General features: G+C 25.3%; 1 protein-coding gene across 1 annotated transcript in view; it reads left to right on the top strand.

Moving 5' to 3' along the window:
- Positions 1-16,083, top strand: part of LOC128953970 (RNA-binding protein Musashi homolog Rbp6-like) — a 156,808-nt gene that overhangs the window by 37,410 nt on the left and 103,315 nt on the right. The gene's annotated exons all lie outside the window — the stretch shown is intronic.

Here is a 16,083-nt window from a genome sequence, read left to right as displayed (position 1 = left end):
CATAATACACCGGTTCTACTGTATTGTTAAGGCATGTGCGCGTATAAGCACACGTGTGTTGTCTACCCAATTGTATCTATCTATGCCTTCCCCCTTTCCACACATAAACACATACATAGTTTGGCCATACCTGGTGTCTATCTATGTGTGTGTGTGTGTGTGTGTGTGTGTGTGTGTGTTTGTGGATAATAAAGCAACCAACAACATGATAATAAAAACACACACACACATTGTCTAACATTTAGCTTAATATTAGATTTAATTTTTTTTTATAGATACAATATTTTTGTTTTATTTTTATTTTTTGCTTATTTAATGATTGTGTGGTCTTACTTGGGGGTTATACTGTATTACAGTTTATATATATTATGATAAGTGCGCCTAAAAAGCAATAATCAGTGATTTATTTGGTCGATTCAATAGTTAATAGCATTTTGTTGTTGTTGTTGTTGTATTATTGTTGGCTTTTTTGTATTAGTTTTTTCTAATATATATAATGTATAAACAAAAAGTAAAAAAAACAATTTTTTTATATATAAAATAAATCTGCAAAATATTAATATATTAAACAATAGTAAAACTATTAAGTATTTTAATATTAAATATTTTAACTAATACATCTAGCTAATTTTTAAAAAACAAACATTAAGATTTAGATAATATTTTTGAAAGATATATTTATCATAAAAAAATTTGTTTGTCTTATTATATTTTTCATATATAATATATATATATCTATAGCTATTATTTAGATATAAATTTTTAAAAACTATTTCCAATGCTATTCTATGCCATAACAACAACAATAACAGCAACAAAACTATGAGATTATAAACATTTATTGACTAATTTTTTTAACATATAGTTTATGCTTATGTTTATCTCAATGTATAATATATATAATATAAACAAATAAAAATAACTAAATGTTAACAAAACAAAAAAATTATACTAACTGTAGACTATAAGTCTATCAACTAACTAACTAACTAACTATGATATTATTTATTAAGATTTAGATATCTAATGTATAGCTGTAGATAAAAAAATTAGATAACTGTCCCCATCCTATAAGGATATGATAATAACTATTTGAAAGAGAGAGCACAGTTATCTAACTTATTTTTTTGTTGTTGGCACCCTCATAAAAATTAAGGTTACCGATCCCTTAAAAAAATAAATCACTATCAATAAAGTTACAGTATATTTATTATATACACTATTATACTATATAAGAAAATAAAAACTTATTGATATTAATTTATATATACATTTGAAAATGTTTGTAGATTTCCGACACAGAGATCTGATAATTAATTTTTTTTTGTAGTTTCAATGAGAGAAAGAGAGATTTTTTTTGTACTCTCAGTTGTTTTTTTTTAATATATTTTGAATTATTATTATATGACATAATATAATATATATATATATATGTATAATATCTTTAATATAAATACAGTTTAATAAAGTTTATGAAGTTGTATGAAGTTTATGAAGTGATACCAAAAAAAAAAGCAATTAATATATACTTATTGAGTGTTTGTATTAGAGATTAGCAAAAAAAGAGATTAGAAATTTTGTTTTATATATAAGAAAGTTTGTGATAAAAAAATTTTTTTTATACAATATATCAATTGATATATTGTCTCTCAAATATTTAATACATATATGATATCTCTTTATTTATATATACTTTCTCTCAAAACGTAAAATCCAATACATGATATTACACTTAAATATACGACAACAACAAAACAAAGTTGTTTTTATATACAAACAGAGAGAGAGAGAGAGAAAAAAATTATATTAAATAAAAAAACTTGTTTCACATGTGCTTATAATAAACTGAAATCAATTATATATATACAGTATATGAATTAATATATAAATTAAACAGTATATAAATAGATAATATATATATATATATATATTAAATATATATAAGTGATACAAATTAACCAACAAATCCTTGAAAAATTAAACGATTGATAAATGATTTCCTCAAAAAAAAACTTTTTTATTTGCAAAATAAAAAATCAAAATTAGTGAGAAAATTACGGGAAAATATTTTCTCCTAATATATATTAATATATTTTTATTTATTTATCAATAGATGCATGGATTTAATTTGTGTGATAATTATTATTTAAAATACAAAGTTCACTGTATTTATTATTATTAAAATTGAAAAACCAAAAATATTTTCAAAAAAAAACAAATTAAACCAAATTATTAATCATAATAATTAATAGACATCTATACTAAGGACTATGCTATAAATATATATATATATATAAATTTAAATATATAAAAAATAATTAATTTTTTAACAAAATTGACTTAAAATATTTGTTTTACATAAACTTAAAGAAAATAAATAAATAAATATAATTTATGATAATTTATCCTAGTAGAAAATTATATTTTCAAAAAAACATGTTTATTAGTGATAATTATTTTTTTTGAGTATATATTTATAACGTGAGTTAAGTTAAATATTTAATAGATATATTTGCCATTTATGCCTAAAGTACTATATATATGCTATATATATATATTATAGACACTTATATCGTCGATAAATAAATAAAATATATTTTCAAAAAATAAATAAATAATTTTTTTTCAGCAATTTAAAATTAAATGATTTCATTAAAATTACTTTTTTATTATTTGTATAGTAATTTTGTTTGGGTAATTATTTTTTTTCCTAATAGAAAAAATAAAAATAAAATTTAAATTATATATAATTTATACACACATTCTATAAGATTGATTCATCAATAAAATTTAGCACAAATAAAATGTTATAATCAATTTAATTTATCATCCCCAATAATATTGAATAATATATATAAAAACACACACAAAATAAATATATACTATAAATGATAAATAGATGAAAAAATATTGAATGCATTTCAGAGAGAGAGAGAGAGAGAGAGAGAGAGAGAGAGAGAGAGAGAGAGAGAGAGAAATAAAATAAAACTAAATAAATATTGTCTCCCATATTATACTAAATACAGTATAAATACACTACTCTATATATATATATATATACTTTATATTATATACCAGTATATATATATCAATAGATATATGGGATTTTCAATACAGCATTATTTATATGTCATAAAAGTATCTCTACTTTTTTTTTTATTTTTTAAAACTCAATTTGCATTTCAATTGCAATTTGAAAATAGCTTTTCACAGACATTTGAATTTTCAAACACTTATTTAAAAGTCAATTTCATTTTATTGATAGTACTGTGTGTTAAATGGCATTTATTGCTAGTATTTTATTATTATTATTATTATTATTATTATTATTATTATTATTATTATTATTATTATTATTATTATTATTATTATTATTATTATTATTATCAATACTACTACTACTACTACTACTACTACTGCAGTATTATAATATAATATAACTTTTATAAGTATTTATTTAAAATAATAATTATATTCATCGCTTGATTTTTTTTTATATAAACATTTATCTAATATAAAATATTTATTGAAAATAAATAAATAATAGTAAATAAATTATATAGATTTAGACTACAAAAATTAATGATAAGATATTATATACTGTATATAATTTAACTAAACATTAAAATTTATTATAATATTAAAATAATATATATAAACTTAATATAAATTGACAGTTAAAAAACTTTTTATATGTAAAAAACCAATGACATGTTTAAAAGTATTATTATTATTATTATTACAGTATAATCTCGATGATTACAATAGATTTCAGTCAAGTATCACTGATTTTTTATTATTATTATACTGTATTATACAGTATATTATATATATATATATATATATAATAGTCACTGGGATCAGTATTGTAAAATGGACAGGGATTGTATGTTAGTAGGCGAAACTATGATATAAAAAAATAATATATTTATAGTAATAGAAAATTTTATTATTATTTTTTTGTTGTTGTTGAAAAATATTGGTAATTTTATTTTTATATGACATTTATATACTATAGACTTATCTATATTGTGTTTTATATATATATATATATATATTGATAGGTATTATATATTTTTTATTGACCACTATTTGTATTGTATGTGTGTGTGTGTGTGTGTGTGTGTGTGTGTGTGGTGTGTGTGTGTGTGTGTGTGTGTGGGTATCATTTTTATTACCATTATTATTATCATTGAATATATTGCTTATAAAATAAAAAAAAATTTCTAAATTTATATTGATATTTTTTTTCACTACTATTATTATTATTATTAGTATTGCCAATAATACTACAGTATATTTGATATAACATACAAACTGATCAAAACTAAATAAAAATAACTATCAATTGTTGTCATAAATTCATTCATTCAATACTATTACAGTATTATATGTGTATTGTATTGAATTAAATTAAACGCTATTATTATTATTTTTATTACAATCTATATATAAATTTTTATTTTATTTTTTTTATTGTTTAATAAATTACATTAAATTATATATAAATTTTGCGGAAAATAATTTGGTTTTATATATACTCTCTCTCTCTCTCTATCTCTCTCTCTCACTCACTCACTCACTCACTCACTCACTCACTCACTCACTCACTCATTCACTTGAATTTTAGTTTTATTGTATTTTTAAAAATAAATATATTTTATTTTCACTGATTTGCTTTCTCTCTCTTTCTCTCTCTCTCTCTCTCTCTCTCTCTCTCTCTCTCTCTCTCTCTCTCTCTCTCTCTCTCTCTCTCTTTCCAATAATCTTTTAAATTTGTTTCACATCACTATATTTTTCTTATGTCTTTTTGTTGTTATGAAAAAAAGCACAGATAAGACAAAAACGTTTTTATTAAATAAGATAAGATTTTTTTTTATTATATGACTTGTCATTGAATAGAAAGAGAGAGAGAGATAGGGGGAGAAAAAGATAGTAGAAAACAGTGACTATTTTTTGTTGTTGATCATCACTGGGAAAGGGAGTGTGAAACATATAGAGAGACCATAAGTTAGATAATATATATATATATATATATATATACAGTAAATATATATCTATTGAAGGAACAGGAGATGGGATGGCATTTGGATTGTATAAGAAATCAGTGACTGAGTCAGTGAGAGAGAGTGAGAGAGAGAGAGAGAGAGAGAGAGAGAGAGAGAGCATTACTAATCTCCAGATTCTCTATGAGTTTTTTCTTTTTGGTTTTTTTTATGTATTGTACAGTATGTATGGTATGGTTGGGAGTGTTGGTCGGGTGGTAGTCATAGAGTGTATGGGGGAGATGAGGGGATGGGAGGGGTAGAAAGGGAATGACACGATAGTAGTAGTATATGTATAGTACTTTTCATTATATTAAATTAAAAAAAATGAGAGAGAGATAGTATTTTTTGTCAATCCCGTGAAAGTCATTGCACTGGTAGTTAGTTTTTTTTGTTGTTAGCCAAGTGCTATACTTACCACTCACTAGCACTGGTATTAGCTTCTATTCCCATAGCTATCTCTCTCTCTCTCTCTCTCTCTCTCTCTCAGTTTGAGCAAGGTCGACGATGATAATAATAATGAGGACCCCCTACTATACAGTATATCCAACATTTTCCTACCGTTTCCTTTCCCCCCCTCACTTTTACTAGCTCTGTATGACATGTCATCATGGAGGACAGGGAGCATTTGTAATACAAACCATTTGTTAGTGGGTTGGAAGGAGGGTAGGGGGTTTCTACTATATTCTATGAATAAAATCTATTTATATATATATATAAATATATTTAATTTTGTTTTTTTATTTAAGTATCAACACATATTATACATACATATGATATGACACATACGTACACATAATAAAATAAAAAACAGTGGTATACATTGTGTTGGTTAAGCACTGGTACTTAATTATAACTTTTTTTTAAAAAAAATATTATTAGTGTAAATATATTGTAGACACAAAAAAATGCTGTCACACACACACACACACAAAATATCTACACTAAATAAGCCTAATGTGTTTGATATTTATGTTTATGAAAACCAAAAATATATTCAAAAAAAAATCAGACACTCATGTGATGTGTTTGCATTTTGTTTGTTTGTGTGTATGTTTTAATTTCGGTAAAGTTGTGTGTGTGTGGAGAGGATTGTATTTTAGCCCTTTCCTCGCAACGACACATCACTGTCCTCTCTCTCTCTCTATCTATCTCTCTCTCTCTCTCTCTCTCTCTCTCTCTCTCTCTCTCTCTCTCTCTCTCTGTACAGTATATGGGTTTAGAATTAGTGTCGGGGGGGTTTTTTCTTAAGACCCAGTAAGTTGATTGCTTGCTGTGTGTGTGTGTGTGTGTGTGTGTGTACAGTATATCTGGTTACACACATTGTGATGATCACAGGAAAGATCATCCACAACATTATAAGTTAGTTTTTTTGTGGATATAAACTTCATTCATAGTGACAATCCATACTAACTAACTCCCTGTCCCTGTCTCTCTCTCTCTCTATCTCCAGTCACTCAACTTATATATAGTTAGTCTCTTTCTCTGAAATTTTTTATTTTTGAAAATCGGTAGAAACAGAGAAAGAGAGAGAGAGAGAGAGAGAGAGAGATTAGTAGAAAACTAATAATAGTTAAGACGACTGAAAACAATACAAGTCTGAGTAATATGAGTTCCCTTTCCCTCACAAAATATGTTATATATATTTATATACACTTATTATAAAAGAGATAATAAGTGTCTCAGTCATTGTCGTCTACTCTCTCTCTCTCTCTCTCTCTCTCTCTCTCTCTCTCTCATTCTCTTAATCACTCACTCATTAAGTATAACTCTCACTCACTAAAAAACAACAGTCATATCCCTAATAATAAAGACATCACCAAAAAAAATTAATAAAATACATTTCTCACACACCATATACTCAATAAAGTATATACTGTATAGACACCGATGACTGGCCAGAAACCAACCGTCCCTTTTTGTTGTTTTTAAATATTTTTCTTACTCAGAAAGCCAACTGTCTTTAGTAATAATTTCATTGACACATAAAATCTCTCTCTCTCTCTCTCTTTCCTTCTAACTTTGAGAATACCATTTGGTTGGTGTGTGTCGTAAAGTCATTTGTCTTTATCACACATGAATTGGTTAGCACTTTTGGTCAGAGTCTCACTCACTCACTCACTCACTCACTCACTCACTCACTCACTCACTCACTCACTCACTCACTCACTCACTCACTCACTCACTCACTCACTCACTCACTATACAGTATGCCTATACCATAGACAGTATACCCATTGATTAGAGAGCATTGGTATTGTTGTTGTTATTGTTGTTGTATGTAATACCAAATGCGCTATTACTTTTAAGATATTACATCCAATAGTTATAGATATATATATATTATATACCATACAAAAAGTGTGTGTATGCACTGGACATTCATTTTGTTAGAGAGAGAGAGAGAGAGAGAGAGAAAGTGAGAGAAAACCCATTGATGTCATCGTCGTCTACAAAACAATGAGAGTTTGGTTTGTTTTTAGTATATATACAGTATATGTAGAGTATTTCTTAATAGAAAAAGGAAAGAGAAAAGTTAGCTCTCAATAGTAATAATAATTATAATGAAAGGAACTGTAGTTTTCATTAGAGAGAGAGAAAGAAAGAGAGAGAAAGAGAGACGTTAGCGTTGTTTTTGTGATTCATTTTTCTTATACAACAACAACCCATAAAAGCCTAATATATATATATATTTCGTTTTCTTTCTATTTTCCGACTTTTGTCTCATTACTCTCTCTCTCTCTCTCTCTCTCTCTCTCTCTCTCTCTCTCTCTCTCTCTCTCTCTCTCTCTCTCTCACTATTTCTGAATACCGTTTCCCCATCCCCTTCCCTACTCATGTCGACAGTAGTGGACAGTCATATAATGGCAGCACAAGGGGTCTGACCATTAATTAATTGTATGGCTATAACAATCGGTTTTCACTTAAATGGCATCAAAGAGAGAGAGAGAGAGAGAGAGAGAGAGAGAGAGAGAGAGAAATGGATAGTTGTCTGATAATAACTTTACTATTGATCGACGATTTAAAAAAAATCAATAGCAATATATTGTACTTATAGTCTAATGCATTATAAAATTTTATATAACTTTTACTTATAAATTACATCAATAGATAGATATATAAATTTATATTGTAAATTGTGTTTTAATTTTTTTTTAATCAAAAAAAATAGACTATTATTTCCCATTTAATTTATCGATAGTTTGTTTGTTTGTCACCATTAAAGTGTGTGTGTGTTTGAAACAACAACAACAAAAAATAGTGAAATAAAATTAAATAAAAATAAATTTCCGATTCAATTGATAGGCAGTCTCTCTCTCTCTCTCTCTCTCTAAATGAAACCCATTTAAAAAAACCTCGAAAATAACGATAACAATAAAAATAAATTAAAAAATAGTCGCTTTTAACACACAAAAAATGTAATGTCCATCAAAAAAATCAATACCGTTTTTTTCTCAATAGATAGACAAAAAACAACAAAAATTGAATTGATTAATACAAATAATAAATAGATAACAATTTTTGTTGTTGTTAATAATAATAATTATAAAACATTAATTATTTTGCTGGATATAATCCATTGGATAATAATAAATGGATGTAAATGATAGTCATATATATATATATATTTCAATATATTTAATATATTGTTGTTGTATTGGGATAAGTACTGTATAGTTATATATACTGTATATATATATATAAATGAAAGCACTTGTAGTTTACTTTATTATTATGTATTGTTTTTATTTGTAATGTGTTTGTCTGTTTATATGTATGTATTTTTGAGATGTATATCTATTTATGTAAAGATATGTACCGCCGGTATAAATATATATAATTTATATATATTCATGTATAATAGGGATATAACATGGGATGTATAAATATTTATGTATATATATATATACTGTACAATTCAATACAATATATTATATACAGTATATATATTGTATATATACACACATACATGCAATATATGGTTATATTTATTGTCAGCAAATACTAATGAGACAGTATTTATGCGCCACGTTTTGCCACCTCTACCGTACGTAACCGTATACGTGATCTGAATGACCAAAAATAAATGATATAAGGGATAGTATGAGTGCATATATATATATATATATATAACATTTTCCTCTATACCCAGACTACCAGTGCCCGAACCGCTTTGACTGACTAACTACCGGTTCAATCAATTGGGTTGTCGTGTGATTATTTGTGAGTGTGTGTGTGTGTGTGTACTGTAAAAGGCATAACTTTAAGTGTCTGACCTTTAAAAATGCCAAAAAAAATTACTCAATAAATTGTAAAATAAATAAATAAATTTTTTTAAAAGAAAAATAACTGAAATATAATACATAATATTTGATAAAACTATTCATGAATACAGTCTACTAATGAAAATATTGACCAAAAAATAGTTTGTTTTTCTATATTTTTATATATATATATATATATTTTTCTGTTAATTAGCATTAATATATAATTAAAATTTTTAGTTTTTTTTAATTTGAGCTAATAATTAATAAATAATTTATTTAAATAATATATATATATATACCAGGGTTTATGATAATTAAATTGTTTGTTAATATATTTATACAATACATTTGCACACACACCAACATACAAAAATTATTTTTATATATATATTATATAACATATAAATATTATTTTTGTTTGATAGACATCTAATTATTGTACAAATTATTAATACAACTACTGTACAGTAAACGTATAGACAGTATATATAGAGAGTGTATACTCTATGGGCTCAATGGCCTTAAGGTTAGGTTAACTTTCAAATCACATACCAAATAACAACTTATATTTCATATACAGTACTTTCTAATAATAATTTAGTAAATTTGTGGCCAATGATAACAAATTGTGGTCAATACACACACACACACACACACACACACACAAACATACATACACTAACACATCAATTGACTTATTGAATGATTGCTTTATTATATAGACATTTGATTATCTATTAAATTAATGTTACGATAATATAGCCTAAGGGCTGACACATAGTTAGCAAATATAGTGGTAGTTGTATTACTAGTGTTACTAGTGATGTAAATATGTGTGTAATATATGGCACTATTGTAATGATTATTATCGCTATTACTGTATTATTATCATTATTATCATTATATACAACATATATTAAAAATATATATAATTTTTTGTTTAGTTTGGTTTTGTTGTTGTTGTTGTTTAAATCAAATTTTTTTAGTTGTCAATCATAATCAATAATAATAATAATACTTTATTATATTGTAGTTATAAATTATTGTAAAATAACTACTAAATAAATCCTAATAAATAGCAAGATAATTTTTTATATTATTATTATTATAGTTGATAAGTAGAAAAAATATATTATTAATAATCAATTTAGTTATTTAAAAAATATATACATTAACTAATATTATTATTATTTTTTATTTATTTTATTTATTAAAATATATTATTTTTTTGTTGTTGTTGGGTATATATAATTGTTGTATTTTATTATATACTACATTTTTTTATGTGTAAATTATATAATAGGAAATACTACTGTAGTATAAATAAAATGCAGTAAAAACAGTGTATACTAAACACTCACACATTTTTTTCTGCCGCAAATACATTAAAAATTAATATTATATTTATAAATAAATGATTAAAATAAGTTTCATAAGTATTATACTACAGTATATGTGTTATAAACTAAGTGTTATATTGTTTCTATATATTTGATAAATTGTAGATATATAACACATACAGTAATTTTCATTACATTTGTTTTGAATAACTATTTGTTTTATTATTATTATTATTGCTGTTATATTATATAACATACTATAYACTRTATACTGGTATTTTCATTGTATTGAAATAATAATAAATAATTTTTTGACTTATATTAGTGAAACAATATATCACTAAAATATTGATATACGTATTATTATTATTATATATATATATACTGTAATATTACTTAAATACATTTATCTTCAAATATAATATGTTATATTTTAAGTAAATTATTCAAGTACTATTTTATAATTTATAAATCAACAATTAGGTGTTAATTATTATTATTATTATTTATTTATTCAATGCTTTTTCAACCAGTGATTATCAACACATACACACACACACACACACACACACACACACACACACACACACACACACACACTAGTCATCAAACTGTTTATATGTTTATTAATATTTAAAATATATATATAATATAATATCTATTACTTATAATTAGGAATAATTATTTTTTTAACAAAAAATTGTTAATTATTTGTTACTAACCCATCACCACTACCAGACATATGGTTTGTTATGGGTATGTCTAATAGACACTGATTTTTTTGGTGTGCAAATTAATAAAAAAAAATAAAGTAATTTTTTTTAGTCAACAAATCTCGGGTCATATATATATAACAAATAATGACAACAATATATTATACAATCAGTGTATATATAACCTGTATATATATATAAAGAATATAATAAAGGAAAGTTAGCTAACATGAAACACAACAACAACATCAGTGATACTATGATTAATACAACTACTACTAGTAATGTAGTGGTAGTAGTAGTAGTAGTAGTGTAATAATAGCTATGGTTGAAATAATTTGCAGTATTTTTAATTTGTTTCACAGTACACACACACACACACACACATACATTTCAATAGGCAATATAGTGACTGATTGTTTGAGACTAAAAGTTAGTGTAATATAATGGTTAACGAAAGATAAAAAAATATATATACTATAATAATATTATATAACTTTTGAAGAAAGAGAGAGAGAGAGAGAGTCGGGAGACGGATGGATGAATAGATAGGTAATGCTTGAAGAGTTGATTAGATTGTAATTAGAGGTGAGATTAGTGGGCGGTTACCCCATACCAGACATTATATATATATAGAGAGAGAGAGAGTTGAAATACCTGTGCGCTCATATACCTACAGTCATACACACATGTCATGGGAGTGATGGACTGCTGGGGGTATTGTATAATAATAATTGAAAAAAATTACTTTAATTTTCAGAGACACCATTCATATACAGGTGTATATACTGTATATAGATATAGATATTAGTATTTTGAAACTTTAATAATAATAATAATAATAACAGAGACACACAATTTAGAAAAGCACTACAAAAAAACTTTTTAAACAAAATAATTATAATTTTTCAGTATTTCAACAAAATATTATTATTTTTCAACTCTTTTTTTTATATTTGTATGAGTTTGTACTGTATATGAAAGTTTGAAAGAAAAAAAAACATTTTTGTCGCAAAAAAAATCTCATCTCAATATAAATATTTGAAAATATTTCTACAATAATAATATCATTGCATTGCATACATACAGTAAATACTGAATATAAAACTGTTTTTTTTTTAAAATAAATAATTAGTATTTAATATATACTTATATTTATATTTTATAATAAATATATACAAAGTACTCATACAATAACTACAATACAGTATATAATTACTATTTACTAATGGATATATAATTAATTAATAAATATTTAGACATTGAAAAAACTTTTTAAAGTAATAATAATTAATTTATTTAATACTATTAGTTTCAATGTTGTTGTTGTTGTTGTGTGCAGTGAATCTATTTTTAATGATTATTTATAGCCACATAATTGTTATGGGTTATTTAGTTTTATTTTTTTGTTGGCACCCATATGTTTAATATACTGGACCTGTATATACCGTATATACACACACACACACACATGTATACACCTGTATATTATATAACATATTGTATGCACTGTACAACAAGTATATATATATACTTATATATAAAATATGTAATATTTAGATATATGGGACTAAACTTTTTTTTGTGGATTATTTTTGTTGTTTGGTTGTGTTATGTTGTTTTGTGCCCTTTTTTAAAATGGGATTTTTCTCTCACGATTTTTTTGTTGTTGGTATGCTTTTATCTCTCTCTCTCTCTCTCTCTCTCTCTCTTTCTTTCTTTCTTATGTAAGTCCATGTACTCTATGCCCACCCCTACCGACACCTCCTTTATGAGCCTTATATCCCAAGGTCTTTAGGATATTCTCTCTTTCTTTCTGAACAACAATACAATAAAAAGTCAAAAATAAAAGATAGATAGAGATAGAGAAATGAAAGTAAAAGTGAAAATAAAAGACAACTAACACTCACTCACTCACTCTCTCTCTCTCTCTCTCTCTCTCTCTCTCTCTCTCTCTCACATACACACAACAAAACACAACTAAACAGTGGAAATGAAGTATTTTTTGTTGTTGTTGTCTCATATCATAGTCTTTGTATTTTTGTTGTTGTTGTTGCTGTTACTGTAGTGTTAAAGCAGAGCATAAAGAGAGAGAGAGAGAGAGAGAGAGAGAGAGAGAGAGGTCTGAAAATTTTGTAGACTATATATATTAAGAATAACTTTTCTTTTATCTATCGCTTATTATATGATATATATTAGGAATTTAAGCAGAAATTGAATAATTGAAGTGAAAGGACTGTATGTGTTGTATATCTATCTGAAAGAAATTGGCTCTCAGTTTGACTGTATATGTGTGTTGTATTGTATATATATATATATTTTTTTTGGTACTAAAATATATGAAAAGTTGTGTCTGAAATACTGATATATAAAGAGCCGAACCATGAGTTGCATTGAACCGAAACCATTGCCTTTTAAATGCATTTTTGCTGTTTTCCAGTCTCTCTCTCTCTCTCTCTCTCTCTCTTACTGACTCACAATATAAATATATACCGGTATATATAAAAAATGTATAAATTATATTCATTGGATAGTAATAGTTTTTTTCTATACCAGTGCTTTACATTGTACAGTATGTGCTACAATACTACTACTACTACTACTACTACTACTACTACTACTGTATATAAGTGCTCAAACAAATCAAGTTTTGTTTTTACTTTCTCTCTCTCTCTTTACAAATATATACTAAAATGTGTGTTTCATTTCTCAATCAATGATAGAAATCTCTTTCATTTATTTCGGGTCAGGAATTCCTTATTTAATATACCATTCCTTAATACTACATGACATAGGCATAGACATAGACACACTTAGCAAACATTGTAGAAAGAAAGAGAGAGAGAAAAAAAAAGAGATAGTAGTCTCTCTCTCTCTCTCTCTCTCTCTCTGATTGTTTGTTTGGTACGGAAAGTTTGCATTCAAATGTCTATTATATTTGCTTATGGATGAAAAAGTATTTGGTTTCTCCACACATACACACACACACACACAAAACATACAAATATAAAAAATATTTATATATTTTTTTGGTGGTATTATTTAACTTAACTTTTTTATAAAATTTTATAACAAATCTAACTGAACCTAATTTAAATTACGATAATAATAATAATAATTTTTTAAATTAATATTTTTAAATAATATTAAGAAAAATTAGTAAATATATAAATATAACAATACATAATACCGACAATTTACTACATCATAATTAAATTGATTGTAATATAAATTAATATAATAAATTTATATTTTTATTTATTAAATTGTAACATACATTAGTATATATATACATTTAATGATGAATTTATTAAATACCAATAATAATAACAACAACAACAGAAATATGTATAATAATTAGTTTAATTAGTGAGCTTAGACAGACAGGGAGGGAGGGCGGGTTCACCATGTATTATGACATTGAAAATATATGACAAAATTATTTTTATCCAAAAAATTATACATTTATTTATAAATTATAATATAGTATAAAGAGATGACTTGTCGTCTCTCTCTCTCTCTCTCTCTCTCTCTCTCTCTCTCTCTCTCTCTCTCTCTATCTGAGTGCACGTTATCGTCATCAACAACAAAGTTAGGGGAACATCATATCTGTAATTAGGATACCAGTGCTCGGGATATATACAATTTATATACTGTATATACTGTACATACACATATGTGCCCCACATATCGTATAGCGTTTTATATAATTAAAAATATTTATATATATATATATAGTATCATTATTTTAATTATTATTAGTGTCTACAATGATCATCACATTTAGTGTGTATTTGTGCCAAAATTTTGTGCAATTTTTTTTGTATTAGTCATTTCATCACTGATTGCTATAATATTGTATATATGAATGAGAGACAAAAAACCATTTCAGTAATTTTATCTATTTATTATTATTATTATTATTATTGTCTGCTAGTATATCCCCCCCCCACACACACACCCAGTCACCACCACATACCAGTGCCTTATGCGTGCATTGATAGCACTGTTGGTCGGATGATATTGAACTGTTTTTTTAAAATAATTTTTGTAGTCATAAAAAACTAGTAATAATAATAATAATAATGTTAGTCAGTCATAGTCGTCGGCATCGGTTTACAGTATATATATATAATAAGCCAATTGTTTTGCCAATCATACAGACATAGCAATTGTCAAAATATAGTATGACTGTCCCCAACACACACACACACATACCATACACATTTCCTGGATATACATATACTGTATATAAAATTGTATTCAATTATATATAAAAATTTTTGTTTTGTTGGCCATACCCGTAACGTCATATATACTGTACCACCAGTGCATGTATTTATTTGATGGGACTGTCAGTCAAAAGAGACTGTCTTTAAAACAGTTTGACAGATATATGGAGTACAGTATAAATATATATAAGTGAAAATCAAAACGTTTCTCAATATTAGATATACCACACCATAAACACACACGAGTTTGCTATCAATGTGTGTGTTGTGTTGAATGAGGAGCACTGGTAGTAAATATTCAGTCGATGTCTCACATTTCAGCCAATCGTCCAAAAATTGTTTGTTATATTTATATATGTATATGTACTGTATGTGCATTGAGTTTGCAATTGAAACTGTAGTTTCTTCAATATATGTGTGTATGTGTTTGAGTTAAGTACAAAAAAAAATTGAAGCCTAATTTTCTTGCACTTACTCATCTCCCT

The sequence above is a fragment of the Oppia nitens genome, unplaced genomic scaffold (genome assembly GCF_028296485.1).
Source record: "Oppia nitens isolate AA-2021 unplaced genomic scaffold, nextdenovo-longstitch-racon4-pilon3 scaffold24_pilon_pilon_pilon, whole genome shotgun sequence".
NCBI lineage: Eukaryota > Metazoa > Arthropoda > Arachnida > Sarcoptiformes > Oppiidae > Oppia > Oppia nitens.
This window is presented reverse-complemented; position numbering and strand designations above follow the sequence as displayed.